The following is a 16,333-nucleotide window of genomic DNA, read 5'->3' on the forward strand; positions in this document are numbered from 1 at the left end:
CATCTCCGTAACCGCAACTCCTTTTTATAGTTAGGTAATCAAAAAATAAAAGGAAGTTGATATAATACCCGGTTATGGCTTTATTGAAAGCTTCTTATTTTGAGCAAAATTCATATTGTAGGCGTATTAAGATATACGTTTCTATTTCTAGCAGAAAGAGGAGTTTGAGAAAGCTATCAGCCTCCAGATTTCTTTCTTTTCTTTGTTTGTAAAGAACGTAATAGTAAGTATATGAAATACAGTTTAATATATTTCTAAATACATTTATATGAATTCCTATACATTTAAGGCAAAAAATAATACATTACGTTATGCCCAGAAAGTGTGTTGCCCGCATTCGAATCATTTTTTATATGCTAATAAAACACAAAGAAAGATATTGTTGTGATACTTTACCAAAAAGGCGCTATATATTATTTCTTCATTTCTCAATGTCTTTTAGAATATTCATGATGTTTTTCTAAGAAAATTCATAGGATAATGTATGTATGAAGATAGATATGAAAATACTGGTAACATAAAAGAAGAAAAATTTTTCAAAATGTTTTATAAAAAGTTGCAGGTATTAAGCGCGACTAAGTGAGACTCCATTAAATTCATAGTGTTGCGTCAGTTCAAAATTAAATTCAATAGTTCAGCAATCACGCTCAACAAGGATACTATTATTATTTTTTATAACTGCAAAAATTTTTGATCCTTTGTTTAACTTTGAAAAAAGAAAATTGATCCTACCACATATTTTTCGGCCTCATACAATACAAAAAAGGAAGAGCGAATTATGAACCATATGGTATACTATGTACGTGCTCTCTTCCTTTTCTATCATTTTCTCTAACATTACATGCGTTCCCATACTTTTTAAACCCTAATTGGTCTTCCCTTAATAATTTTTATGCCCTTTTTTCCATCCAAAACTATTGTAGTTACAATTTTTGGCGCAAGACAAGTAAAGCAAATCGTTTTAGATTTCTCGTATCCATCCGCGCCTCTATATTTTTTGAAATTACTGCTACCACGTTCCGTTTATAGTCCTCCAGCACTTTCTCTGTCTCGTTTACCTGGCCAACTAGCTTAAATGCTGAAACTTTTTGACCTGCACATTTTAACATCTTCTGTTTTTTGTTTTGGGTGTTTCATTTCCACCAGCCAGTAATGCTGGTGGGCGGGCAGTCACTCCGGGCTATGCCGGAAGGTGGGGCGGAAGGCCCTCTTCAGCCTGCTTTCAGGAATCGTGGGAATGGGTGGGTGGTGGTTTGGGTGAGAAAGACGAGGCGGACGAAATAAAGACAGAAGAGAGTGAAAGATTATCTGTGGAATATTACTGCCTCAGCATTTGCCTAAGTGATCCAAGGAAACCACAGAAAAACTTGGACCAAGGCAGACGGACCCGGAATCGAACCGGCGTCCTCCCGAATGCTAAGCAATGGTCTAGACCTCTAGGCCATGCCGCTCGGTCACCTCTCATAGCTTAGTGGTCAGAGTATTGGTGTGCAAAGCTAAAGGTCTCGGGTTCGATTCCCGGTGAGGGTGTGACAACAATTTTAACATCTCCGTACCAAACCTATATACAGCTAATACCCTAGTACTCTTTAAATTTTTTAATGCTAAGTTAATAATAGGAAAGTAGTCAGAAAAGGATGCACCCTGTCACCGCTTCTTTTTAATATATACTTCGAAGACGCGATCAACATCTTTAAAACCTGTAGGGATAGATATAGAGGGGCAAAAGATTAGTATGCATAGATTTGCAGATGATATAGTAGTATTAGCATCTAGCAAGGAGGAGTTAAAAACAGCTTTAAATAAAATAGAAGCTGTATTGACAAAACAGTATTGTCTGAAAATAAATATACTGGTGTGCAGGAGAAGAAAAAGTAGAGATAGAGTGAATATAAAGATACGTGTCGAAAGATTAAAAGAAGTGGCTGATTTTACGTATCTAGATAAATCAGGACGAAAGGAGTAGTAGTAAGCTGAGGATAGCGCAGGGTCGAGTCGCTTTCAATAAAAACAAGTCACTTCTATGCTCGCGAACGATTAATTTAGAAATTCGAAAAAGATTGTTAATTATGTATGATTGGAGCGCGACGCTGTGTGGGTGTGAAACATGGACGGTGGGTGCGGCGAGAAAGAAAAGGTTAGAAGCGTTCGAAATATGGTGTTATAGGTGAATGATGAACCGTGGACAGAGAAGGTTAGAAATGAAGAGGTTTTAGATAGAATAGGAGAACAGAGGACTCTATGGAAGTCAATAAAACATAGGCAAGATAGGTTGACAGGACACCTTCTCAGGTATGAAGGTCTAGTCAGAAATATATTAGAGGCAGAAACAGGAGTTAAGATGAGTAGAGGTAGATATAGATTAGACTACTGTTAGAAGATAGTTAAGGTTGTGGGATGTTCTAGTTTTAGGGAAATGCGAAGATTAGCTCAGAATAGAATGATGTTGGAGGTGCGTGTCTAACCAGTACTGGCGACCTTATGATGATGAAGTCATATTCTTCCCTCTTTTTGGGGTATCCTAATATATCCATTTCAGCACTGTAGTACTTTTCTAGTACATGTCCTAATTCTTGATCTGTATATAGATTCTCTAAATATTACTTCCAATCATCCACCGGTTCCTCATTTAATACTACATATTTAATCAAAAATTTTCAGGAGTAAGAGGGCAGAAGAAACAAGTATACATCTATCTTATTTTATAATCCTAACTAATATTATAAATGCGAATGTATTTGTTGTTCGCTTGCTGCCATTTCACGCCTTCACTCCACAACCGATCATCATGAAATTTTGTATACAAATTGTCATGGGTACAGAAAAGGACGTAGCGTACCATTTATCAAAAAAAAAATACTGTTCCCGAAGCATAAAAAAATTAGTTTTATGTGGTCGTCGATAAGCAAGCTCATTCAGACGTTAAATTTAATTTAAAATATGTTTAGTAAATTTAATTAATTTGTGAGTGTTTCTCTTTACATTTTTAATGATAATACATGTATATTTTTGACTTCTACAGGGAAAATACAAACGCGTTCATTCGCTTCGACAGCCACCTGGCAGCAAGCGCAGTGCTGCCAATAGTTAACCTTTTTTCGTACTATATTGGAAAATTTCATACTGAACCCACCGACCTCTATTACAGCTAGGTGACTGAAGACTGAACTTCGAACGTTTATTAATTAATAGACTTGTCATGAATTTTCGATTTCTAATAACGAATCCAGAGAACTAACCTTTGCGGTATTAAAATAATTCTATTGCTCAGTCTTCGGTAACTTTCTGATCCACTTTTAATCAACAAATCGCAAAAATTGATGCTTCCCACAAAACCAAAGCTGCATGGATGACAACAGAACATTTGTGTGTCATTTGCATAGTCACTTGTCAGTCCGTCGGTTGCTCAACTTCAATTCACGTCAGTCACATAATCCCAGGCGCAGTCAATGCTGGCAAATCTCTCACAAGATGTTTAGGTTACCTACATTATCGCCAAAACTACATATTTTTAAAAGAGACAGCTTTCAAAAGCAACTTCAAAGTCGATATACAGGTAATACACAATAATTTTTGTTGCCACTAAACGGTAGAGATTTTTGAATAAAACGTGCAAGATTTTAATGCGGCGTATTTCCTAAGCTGTGCGTCACCATTTTTTGTATATTCATTTGCAAAGATGATTCATCATAGCATCCATCTAACCACTAGGTGTTTAGTTTACTATCCATCATAAAAGTCGTCAAGGTTGTTGTTCATTAAAACACATCAAATTCAAGACTCGTTAAGATTTCCCCTGCAATAATTTACTTCAACTTTTCGAAACGTTTTCATTTATAAGGCTGCTCCACTTTTATTTCCCTTAAATTAAGTTGGGTCTTAAATCATTAAACGTGGCCCATAAAATGAAAATAAAGTCTTCAAACTCATTAAAAGTCGCATGCTTATTTATCCTGGCTCACCTAAGTGTTTTCTGCAAACCGGAACAACCACCACCGTCGACCATGTCAAAAGAGCCGTCATCGAGGAGTTATAAAATAAATCGTGGACAAGATTCTGCATCAAACAATTGTTTTCGTGTGCACTTAAAGGTCTGAATCCAACCCGTTGAGTTAATGGTGGTACGTTGCTGCAAATATATCGAGCACGACCCCATGCAAAACAGCAAGAGCCGGAAAGAGCATTTTCTGCTCCGGCGCGTGTAATTCGACGAAATTTCTCAAAGATGCTGTCAGAGGGAGAGCGCAGACGACGCTGCTAAGTTTTACGGAAGGATGCAGGCGACAGAAAGCACTTCTTTCGTGAGTGTCGTGAAAACCGCGGAAATAATTTTCTTTGAGCCAAGGAAAGAACGAGTTGACGAGAGCTGCCGGCAGTGCGATGCTACGTGGCGATTTTTACTGCCTCACCGGTACTATTACGTATATCAAATGAACGTAATGAAAAAAAAAAGACAAAACTACCGTAAATATTTTCGTCGCAATAAAAATTTAAGCGAATTCTTTAAATGACCCGAAGTTTCTTTTTACGACTCATAAACCAAAAGCTGGAGAAGAGGAAACATATTAAAAGTCCATGGTGTTGTAACAAAGGTTTCATTAGGTACTTTAATAGCTTGACACTATTGGTTGTACAGTACAAGTATTATTAACAACGAAATTCGAACCGTGCCTGGGAAACAGCTTGAAATTTTATTTATTAGCATCACTTGGTCAGTGAAGGGACTAGTAATAGAGGAGAGAGTCTGGTCATCCGCTATGGATTATTTCAGAGATCCGTATTATAACCTGGTTCATGAATACTTCAAAAGAATCGAGATCTACTCAAATATACTGAAGTCCGTAACAAATAATGAGAAGCCGAAAGTCATTAGTCCCCTTGGACACGACACGGATTGTCGTTGTGCGTCTATCTAGCCAAATCGCCGGATACACAGTGGATCACAGGATCTAATGGGAACTTGTACCAATACCTATTTTTATATTGCATTTAAATACTTTTTTGAGATAAGCATTTTGTATTTTATTTAAAATACTTTTCCAAACGTATTTCCTATTTGTAAAATACAAAATACATTTTTGTCTTTAAAAGTTTTGCTAGTATTACGATCAAACGTTATACAAAATGATGAATGAAAGTTGCTCACATTGGTCATTGAAGGTATTAGAAGCTTAAAAAGGAAACAAAGGGACATTCCGTGAATGCTTTTTTGTTCAAAGAACAATCTGAACACGGGTCAAAAAATGTAACGCCCAGTATTTGGCAAAAACTTATTCCACCCTGTATTTCTCATTTGAATACACAACGTGTCAACCACTGGTTACCGCTGGCTACAGTGGCTCTTGCTTAAACCATCTTTTTTGACCTGTCACAAATTCAGGATATCGATCGGCTTCCTCTTAAGGTAGTGAGATCATGCTGACGAACGCATCTCAATTATCAGTTGCAGTCGGGACATTTTTGTACTTGTCCACACACAGCGCTGTTGCCTCTTGTCTACTCTGCACGTGTTGCTACTAATATCTTTTCAAAATTCGGAGGAAAAAACTTTTGAGTAAACCATCGAACATTATCGTACTCGCTCACTAACATAATTGTTGTTGTTGTTGTATGTTATATTATGTTAGATCCAACGAAATAAATAATTTAATTTTAATTATTAATTACACCATCCTCATTCTCAATATTACGTGTGGATATTCATCTCTGTCTCACACATTCTAATTCTTTAACAGAAAAGAGCCCAAAAAATTGTAAACTCCTTGGAAATGGATAATCTAAAATATTAGATCGATATTGCTTTCCGGGTTCAGTGTTGTAGTTCATGGAATTTTAAAGTTCCAAATTGATATCAGCACCTGCCAAATCACCACGTATCGTATTTTTAGCAACAAACAACAAAATTCTGTGAATTACGACGAAACAATATCGAATTGTTTTAGGTCAGCTCCGTCAAACTGAAAACACAAGATATTGTAGTGTGCTAATAAATGCCTATAATCCAAAATTTTTAGAGAACGATTCCAAGAACTTCACTTATTAGATGAACCCAAAACTAAAGAAACTACGGATTCGATTTCTTTCTCTTATGACAATCTGTAAAAGATCGGAAACAAAAGTGGTTGTAAATATTTTGATATAAAATGATTGATGTTGATTTTACTTCAATAAAATTATTTGCAACCCTATTTTGACTCTGATCTTTCACAGCAAACAAACTATTTTGACATCAGTTTCTTTTTTTCCAATCAAAGCAGGTGACCAAGGTTAATGCGGAAGCATATAACATAAAGAACAACCGTACCGTACCGTACAAGTTATTATTTGCCATTTTTTGTGCAACACTGGTTTCATTAACAGTATAACCCCCGAATGTCTTCAATACTATCAAACGTGTAAAACATAGTTAAATTTCAATACTTTTACTTTATTTTTCAAAATATATCCAATTAGTTCTAAATACCTACCTACTTACCAGGTATGACGATAAGCTTTCTTATTTTTTAAGAATTGTTTGGTAATTTAGTCAATTATGAGCCAGGTTTTTGTTCTTTCTTCACTAGTCGTTATTTTTTATCAAAGAATCAACTGAAATAATAAAGCAGACTGAGAAATTAAATAAAATAAAAACGACTGTCCCCTAATCACCACAAAAACTTTTTGAAAAACAGACACGTGTTTCACCCACTTTGAGTGTGGGCATTACCAACACAAGACCGATTCAAATACTGAATATTTCAAAAGCTTCATAAATTATTGGAATATGTCGAAATTCTAGTAGGAGACAGAAAGCTGAACCAATATGAAGAGATAGCAACAACTACTTTGTCACCAATAATAATAAATTAGTCATGCAACCAATACTGGATGACCACCAGAATTAATTAACCAAATTTTCTTCTCCGTCAAAGGCATCATGGAAGCTACTTTGTTTTGTTTCCCCTCAAAAAGCTGATTTCATAAAAATCAAAATAGATATAAATTTTCATCATTTCCTAAATGAAAACAAACGATTTGTGGATGCTCCACATTCATCATCATCATAAGGTCATAAGTCCTAAGACTGGTTGGACTCGTACCTCCACTCTTTCCTATCCTGAGCTAAACTTCGCATTTCCCTAAAACTAGAACAGCCCACATCCTTAACTATTTGCGAAGAGTTATCTAATCTAGGTCTACCTCTACCCCTCCTAACTCCTGTTTCTGCCTCTAATATGTCTCTGACTAGACCTTCATGCCTGAGAAGGTGTCCTACCAACCTATCTCGCCTATTTTTTATTGACTTCCACAGAGTCCTCTGTTCTCCTATTCTTTCCAATACCTCTTCATTTCTAACCTTTTCTACCCACGATATCCTCATCATCCGCCTATAACACCACATTTCGAACGCTTCTAACCTTTTCTTTTCCGCCGCTCCCACTGTCCACATTACTTATTATAAAAAATTCAGAGAGAAAGCATAACTGTTTTTAAAGATGCTTTGCGTATAAAAAAAATGAGAAAACCTTTAGAAAAGTCATTTGAAAATAGAGTACTACATACATATTGCTTTCATCAACGTCATCATTATCATCATCATACGATCATCAGTTTTAAAAACATCCCACATCCTTAATTATTTGTGAACAGTAATCTAATCTAGATCAATCTCTACTTCTCTTAACTCTTGTGTCTGTTTCCAATATATCTCTAATTAGCCCTTCATGCCTGAGATGGTGTCCTGCCAATCTATTTCGCCTATTTCTTGACTTCCATTTTATGGGGTTCTACATTAAGTAACAAAATTCTCCAAGTCTACATTTATTTTCAGCCTTTGATATGCTGTAAATTGATCCAGATCATCAAATCATATTTAAAAAGTATCACAGCATCATGAATTTATATTTCTCGCTCAACGCAAGTCACTTTGCAAAAATCTCTAGCGACTATCTTACCATCAATCTGACGGAAGCTTTTTTTTAATTCAGAGGTTTGCATGATCACCCTATTGACTTCATTTTTATTTTTACCATATGTACCTATCTGATGATGCTATCAGCTCTTAAAGTGTGTGAATTCTTATTGGATGTTTCTCGTTTTGAATTCAAGCAAAAATGTTAATCTTATGCAATGGAATTAATTAAAATAATTAATAATTGACACTTCTGGTGTTAGTTTTATTATCTATATTGACCGGTGTTGTCAACAGGATTTAATCCTTTATCTTAACTTCTTGTTTAATCACAACATACTAATTGTAAGGATGGGAAACAAAAAACAGTATCGTCAAGGTTCGTTTGTTTATTGTCGTTAAGTTTATAAATCTGTATCATTATCTATTAAAGGTCGCGCTTGTTGGCCAAGTCGGACATATAACGTGGTTCATAAAGCAACAGGATTGTAGCCATAAAGCCCCGGTTGAAATCTCGCTGCTATTTTAATTAATATCTTTATAAACAACCTGGTGTTGAACTATCGCGGTTCGTCGGACAAATCCCACATACGGGGGTTTATGGGCAATTTGCAGGGTAAGATTAAATTATCTTTACTGGGTTGTTATTCGCGCAGCAGAGTTTACTACCCTAACTTACATTTTATTATGAAAACCGTCACAAATAGTAAGATTCTATAACGTATTCTTCATTGAGATAAATAAGTGACCAATATCTTAACATGAATTCTGATTATTTCTCTTTAATTTCGCGATAAAGTAAACAAAAGGTGCAGTTAATTAGAAAATACCACAAATGGCGTGGTGAGCGCCATGTGTAGTACGATGCTACATTTGAGGATTACATATGCTCCAACAAGGTCCATTTAAAAATATGGATATCTACTTGCTGAGATGGCGCTCACCACGCCATTTGTGGTATTTTCTAAAACGCGCTGTTAAGACAGCAGGTAAAGGTTGGTCTGTGTTCTGTCGGAGCTGCCTGCGACGCGCTGATGAGATCCAAAAAGATCGAAATCGCGATCCGCGTCTGGCAGTTTCGACAGAATACAGACCACTTCGAATTATTTTGTTCGTGCAGTTAATTAATTAAAAAAAAGACTCACTTCTAATTACCACAAAAACGTGTTGAGCGGACACGTTTTTCGCCCACTTCATACTTCATACTTCATTATCAGACAGTCTCGCGGTGATAATGCCCACGTATGAAGTGGACGAAACACGTGTCCGCTCAAAAAGTTTTTGTGGCAATTAGGGGTAAGTCTTCTTTTAATTTTTTTAATTAATTATTATTTGCTACGGTCTCCTTTTCTTCTTTAAAGGGTGCAGTTGGTCAATAACTTATCGAAACCGCTAGATGTGGATCACGATTTTGAACTTAAGTGCTTAACATCAAATTATCGACTAAAACAAGATAATTAGTTACTGCAACTGTTATTGTTGTTTACTATTTCATAATGTTTACGTTTCTATTACGTTTATAAGCTGAGAGCAAATTAAGTTTGGCGTCATGGGACGTAATCCAGCGGTCTAGATCATAGCTTAGCAATCCGTCTATCCTGATGACCCAAGTTTCTCTGTGGTTCCCTCACATTTTTATAGGCAAATAACGATAAGTCATAATAATCTACAGATAATCTTTCACTTTTGTTTGAACTTCATTTCGTCTATTTCATCTTTTGCACTCCAACTACTACTCTTCAATTCCCACGATTCCTAAAAGGACGCTGATGAAGGCGTTTCTGCCTATCCTTGAGCATAGTCTGGAGGATGTACCCGTCCACCAACATTAGTGGTTAAAGGGAATGCAACAGCTAAAAGTTTTTCTTCAGGTTTGGTGCAAATCAATGTGCTGTAGCGGTCTAGACCACATCCGAGATGACACCGGTTCAATGTCATGTTCGTTTCTCTTCAGATTTTTTGTTTTTATGAATCATTTAGGTATTGATAATTGTAGAGTGAGCCTAATAAAATGAGGTCTTCTGCTTGATCATTAGCGGAAATGAAACAACCAAAACTCTCTGCAGTTTAGACATTGTAAAACTGTATTAGCAACAATTAAATGCAATAGTGAGCAGAGTTAAGTGTTATAACAAAAATAGAAGAAACTATTTGGTCTTGTTACTGAATTGTATATTCTATCTAATGATGGAAGATGCAAAATATTGGTCATATATTTGTAATTATAGTTATTTCCAGCATGTTTAGTTACTTTACTTGATTTTTTTCAAAGCAAAGTCCATTCTATATTTTAAAGCAACCGTCACGGAATAGAATGATGCCTAGAAGCTTTGAATCATGTTGCTGAGAACTTTTGCAGTTAACCTAATTAATTGGGGGTAGAAGTAAAATCAAGTATTTAGAAAAAAAATGGTATACAAAATATCCATCTGTAATTGAACCAGCATATCTAACACCTTTAATGAAACGACAGACACATTAATATAATCAGCAACTTGATTTAGTACATTTCTAAGTTTGAAAAGGATTTGTACAACAGATTAAAAATAAATCATGAATGATTGCGAACTTCTGGGGTAAAATTTTAGCTAAACTAAGTAAACTGCTAGTGGTGAAATGTCAACTTTACTATAAAGCTAGTGGCTCATAATGAAATACTGGGAATTGACCCTGCCAAAGGCAGTCGCGTTACTAAAATGAGCTGCGTAGAAAGGTTTAAAGTTGGAGATTGAACAGGAACGTACTATTACGTACTCGACACGGCGAAGTAATCATGAATTGGGGACATGTCTAACTTTCGGAAGTGAAGCAGGAAAAGTTGAAGATAATAGAATATTGAGCAGGGCCAACATCAAAGTGCTGTAATTACTTTGAGCGCTCGACAGTTAGAAATAGATGCCAGCCAGCATCAGAAAAGGGAAAATTTAATGAAGATACGCGTTCGAGAGCGATTTCATGGAATGGAGATAGGATGACGCCTGGGACGACGCAGCACACTCGATGGATGGAATAATTTTGCTGAATAAACGATGCGATAGCGAAGGGGGAAATATGTCGACAGTGATGGTGGCGAGATATTATAGAAATGGAAACAGAAATCAGGTTCTCAAACCAAATCACTCGCTCGCATTTCATTTATTCGCCACATCCTTGATCTAATAGAATTCAATAATCAAAACACTCCTTTGTCTTCTAGTTTCTACATGTAACATACTTGCTACATATACAAGAAGGAGGTCTTAACATTTGAAATTTTCGGGTCAATAGTTCGATGCAGTTTGAATCATTGCGTGTATTCCAAAATGAATTTCGGTTTATTCCAATGCGATTGAAACGCTTATAACTCTTCGAAATGACAATAAATTTGATACCACCCAGAAATGTCAACACTGCAAGTTTACTGACCATCGAGTAGACTCATCAAACAGATATAACCAAATATTACTACAATATACTAAAAGAGAAATGCCTAGGAATTTTGTCAACTAAGGGTAAGAACTTAAGGTTGCTAATCGCCAGACTAGAAGTTGCCAGAAAATCGTCACACTTCAGGTCGTAGTAACCCATTTATATCAGACGGCTTAAAATTTATAAAACTACCACAAAACAAATCACAAAAGAAATTAAAAACTGTAAAGCAAAACAGATGTATACTTTATTTACTTTCTGTAGCGATGTGCCCCTTCCAATGTCTTGGATGCGCGCTGCCAAACTCGTAGGTAGGGAGAAAAAAGCTCATTATACTCTCGCTTCTTGTTCATTAAACATACTTTTTCATACAGTACCTGCCAAAAGTTTTCTTCAATCATGAATAGTAGTGCGAGTCGAAAACAAGCGTTAAAGCCTTTAATATGTCTTNACTAATGTTTACGTAACTTTTACGTTTTTTTTTTATTTTATGGTCAATCACCCCACGGTACCCAATTGAAACTTAAGAGAAGCCCTACCAGTGTAGATAACTGCCCAATTGAATGACTTCGGTATCCACCGTATGATCATCATCCTCTGTTACATGGCTCGTGGATTGCCAATCTATGCTCCGTGTAATGGGGGTCTTCGCGGATCTAGGAACGTCCTGGCGCGTTCTGTCTCAAGAATGCGTCGGTAAAGGATATAAAAATCTATTGTTACAAAAGATTATCAAGTATATTATACATTTTTTAAACTTTCTACATGCATAATATAATATTAAAGTAACTATTATCACACCAGATTTGATAACCATAGGCGTGTTTCTTTTGACATTTACCGACAATGCTCGGGAAAGAAGGCGGTAGGATGACAATTCACGCTCCATGACGCGCCGACGCTGTTGTACGGACAGTGGATGGCATTCCACACGCCGCACCGGCTAATGGGTTGACCATAAATAGTAGGTACATGATATTGTACAAACGGCGCGGTAAACGCCATCTGTAGTACAAAGCTACATTTCAGTGGAATTCAATGGAAGAGTTAGCCTGTGTTCTGTAGAAACTGTCTGCGACACGCTGATAAGATCCAGGAGGATAGAAATCGCGATCTGTGTCAGACAATTTCGACAGAATAACTTACCACTATGAATTTCTTTGATAGATATACTTTATTTACTTTCTCTAGCGATGTGCCCCTTTCAATGTCTTGGATGCGCGCTGGCAAACTCGTAGGTAGGGAGAAAAAAGCTCATTATACTGTCGACTCATATACATACTTTTTCATACAATACCTGCCAAAAGTTTTGTTCAATCATGAATAATAGTGCGAGTCGAAAGCAAGCGTTAAAGCCTTTAATATGTCTTCCAATATAAATAAACATCTGGTTGATATTTTCAGTAGTAAATGGTACCAATAACAGCACATTTGAGCAGTGCAATTATGGTGGATAAAATGGTCAATTTTTTCGTGCAGTACTGTACGGATTATACGCTCCTCACCGGTTAAGAGTTTGGTCGAGAGTTGTCTCCTTCCTTTTCTGACTTAGTGCTGTTCTTTTCTACCTTGCGCCGGTTACACTGAAGGTCACATCGCTACAGAAAGTAAACGAAGTATATAAAATCTTTAGCCTATGTATTCTTAAGTAGAACTACAGGACGATGGACCCATACATTAAATTTTATCATACTAATATACACAGAGAATATTGCTTTTGCATGGAAATAAAGAAGACGACATATAATAAAAACACTTAAATTCTTATTCAGAAATTTATTAAAAATGCCAATCGCAGATCGTGATTTCGAACTTCTCAGATCTCATCAGCGCGTCGTAAGTCGTCTCGATAAGTTGCTAATCAAACCGAAGAAGTTCCTGAAGAGCAAGTTTATGTAATATACAAATAGAAGCAGTGTACCGCCATCTGGTACAGATGGCGATACAGGGCCGCTGTTTGGATATTGCAGAAAGTGACTTTTATTCATACTGTCGTCACTTTGAATTGTCAAATTCCAATTTTTTAAGAATTGTAGAATTACATGCAATAAAAGAAGAACTAATTTTATTTACCCTCTAATATTAAAAATTTTGTATAATAATAAACTTCTTCGCTGTAGGTAATCTATTTGGAACATCTCGTAAGAAGTTCTGTTGGTCTTGAGGTAACGAAATTTAACAGAATGTGGAAAAATTTATTACTGGACGGAAACAAAAACAGGAAATAAAAATTCCAAACATACTTCAGCGCGAACTGCCGCCGGATACAATTTTATAAATTGGTGCACCTCGAGAAGTGTAAGCGCGAGCTTCCATCCACATGTGCAGAGACATCGTACCTCCTCGCCGGAAACGAGAATAGATCATTACTCAAATAAGTAAGCGGTAGAAATTAATAGGGCCATTCCAGTATAGTGCACGTTTCAATAGAAGTTCTAGACCAATTTTCTACGAGCGTAGTAAACACGGATGCTGCGAATTCATGCGGAAAGTCATTAATAAAACTTACCTTTCACAATTTTCTGACTTCGCGTTCTGGACGAGAATAAATCTGTCTTCTAGCATTTTTCTTCTCTGATTTTAAGATGCACAAGGACTGATGCCGATTAGCGCTGGAAAGGAATACCTAAAAGTAACTGTTGATGGTTTGACGAACTTTGTTGTTTTATGATTAAAACTCACGTTAGTTTTTTAATGTTGTGTTTATTCAATAAAATTGTTTGCAAAGTTGCAAAGTGAACAAAATAACATAGTCATAAACCTAATTTACAGTAACCGTCACAGTTAATATAATAATTTACAATCCCTGCCTTCATCATTAGACTTCCCTCTTTTGTAAATTGAGCACAATTTATTATTGCACCTCGATCATGTTTTTACCACTTTATCCCTTTCTTTTAAAAATACATCCAAACTCAAATCCTACACTAATTGTAAGTTGTACCTAACAATCTTTAATACTTTAGTAATTCGAAAATGTTCAGTTCGTGTGTTTTTGAAATAAGGGACAGAATCGCAAAACTTTTGCTTTTTACCTTTCGGTATTTACTTTTGTAAAGATAAAGATAAAAGGTGGTGTTGCAGGCAGAAAACGAAAATACAATGGATAGAAAGGTTAGAAATGAGGAAGTATTAAAAAAATGGAATAGAGAGTGCTGCGGAAGTCATTCACGAAAAGAAGAGGAAGGATGGTAGGACAGTTCCTGAAGCAGAATGCATGAAGAGCCAAAGAGAGATATACTGGAAGTACATGCAGGAGTATAGCAGAGACGGGAACAAGCTGATGGATCAAAATATTGATCGCGAATAGGTAGTCCCCTTCTTCAGGGATGTTGTATTCTTTGAGTAATGCAGAGGTATTACAAGAAGTTGAGTTCTCTGCCTATCCAACCTTGATACCTTACAATGACAATAATGAATCGACTGGTCCCTTTAAATGAGGGAACCGTTTAATAATGACAATAGCATAGTGGCAGTAAAGATGAAGAAAGCTTCAGAACAGCATATTCTTTCACTGTATTGACCTAGAACATAATCTGACAAAGAATCACTAATTAGGAACACTTAGGAGAACCCGAAATGTGATTTTATTTCAATTAAGTATAATAAAAACGGTTCGATTAATAAAAAGAGTAAACAATCATTGGAATTACCACGATAAATTTTGTTATACATTGCATGAATGGCATGTCCAGAATAATCGACGCATTATTAAAAGCCGTGGGCAGTTTCACAAAATACCAGTAGTTTCATTATTTGTTCATATATTTACGATATTATATTATGTGTAATTAATATGTCAAAGGATCAAAAAATGATTTTAATGTCATGCAATCATATTATTCATGTTTTATTGAGAAGCACTCAGCTTCTATTAATGCATCCTTCCCTCTGGGCACGTAGTTCATGCAATTCAAAGTAACTTCTTTTAATTTATCGTTGTGGTTAAAATGAGGTATTTATTCTACCTGTGAATTGCACCCTCTGCTCTTTTTTGGGAAACATCACGTTTCAGGATCTCCCAGATTTTCTGGATTGGATTTGTGTCACTTAAATTTCTAAATCACAACAGTAAAAGAATTTATTGTTTTTGTAAAAACGGTGAGTTCTTCGTCAACGTTCTATTGACGCAGTAAAATACGGAACTACATTTTCGAACTTGTTTGTTGTAAGCAGCACGACATTAGAAGATCCTATAATCGGAGAGATGAGCACTAGATTTCTACTTATCCAGAGCATGGAAAACTTTTACAAATAATAGGAGAGTTACGTTTCTAAGCAGATAAATAGACCAGTAGGAATAAAGGATGGATACAGAGGGTTAAAGTGCCCTGTTAGATAAGCTAGTAACAGAAAAATATACAGAAATAAAATCCTGGAGTATAGGCATTTAATCGAATTCCGGAAGGGTGGGCACATAAGCTGGGCAGAACTGAAGTAGAAAAAAATATTGTAAAAAACAGAATAGTCGAAACGGCTGAACCAATTTTTTCTTCACGGGGCAAGGTCGCAGAATAATAGCTGGTAAGAAATAAAAATTCAAGAACAGGCTTCAAGAAGAATATAAAAGGGATTGTGGAAAATAAATAAACTGAAAGAAACTCACTCCTTATTAATTTCACAAGGTAATTAAGGGTAAATCGTAGAATAAGCTATCTACAATTAGGTTAAATGAGGAAGACGTGTTTGTCGAAGTCTAGTCAAAACTAGAAGATCAAAAATTCGCTTCTGATGTCCAACGGTGAAATAGGAAACCATAATGTTTTGAAGTTATGCCTATTTTGACACACTGAGAGTTAAATTTTAGTATGAAACTCACAACTAACGAAAATTCACCTAGTTTGTAATCCTGCCAGTGACGTGCCTTGGGGTTACATCCAATTTATTTCATTTAACGTGGTGATATCTACCTTGCGGTTTATTTATTACGGCCCCTACGATGACCAAAGCCACTGTTGCCAGTCTCTCTAAGGAGGTAAAAAAAGAGCCTCTAGAACACTTTGGTTACCAGGCTCAGCAAATTTGATGCCCGAA

The 16,333-nt window shown here is 36.0% G+C and overlaps 1 non-coding gene across 1 annotated transcript; it reads left to right on the top strand.

The window, feature by feature from the left end:
- The first annotated feature begins 1,457 nt into the window (after positions 1-1,457).
- On the top strand, positions 1,458-1,530 carry Trnac-gca. The gene has a single exon. It is a non-coding gene; the product is annotated as a tRNA-Cys (tRNA).
- Positions 1,531-16,333: the final 14,803 nt, after the last annotated feature.

This window comes from Agrilus planipennis, unplaced genomic scaffold, assembly GCF_000699045.2.
Source record: "Agrilus planipennis isolate EAB-ADULT unplaced genomic scaffold, Apla_2.0 scaffold182, whole genome shotgun sequence".
Taxonomy (NCBI): domain Eukaryota; kingdom Metazoa; phylum Arthropoda; class Insecta; order Coleoptera; family Buprestidae; genus Agrilus; species Agrilus planipennis.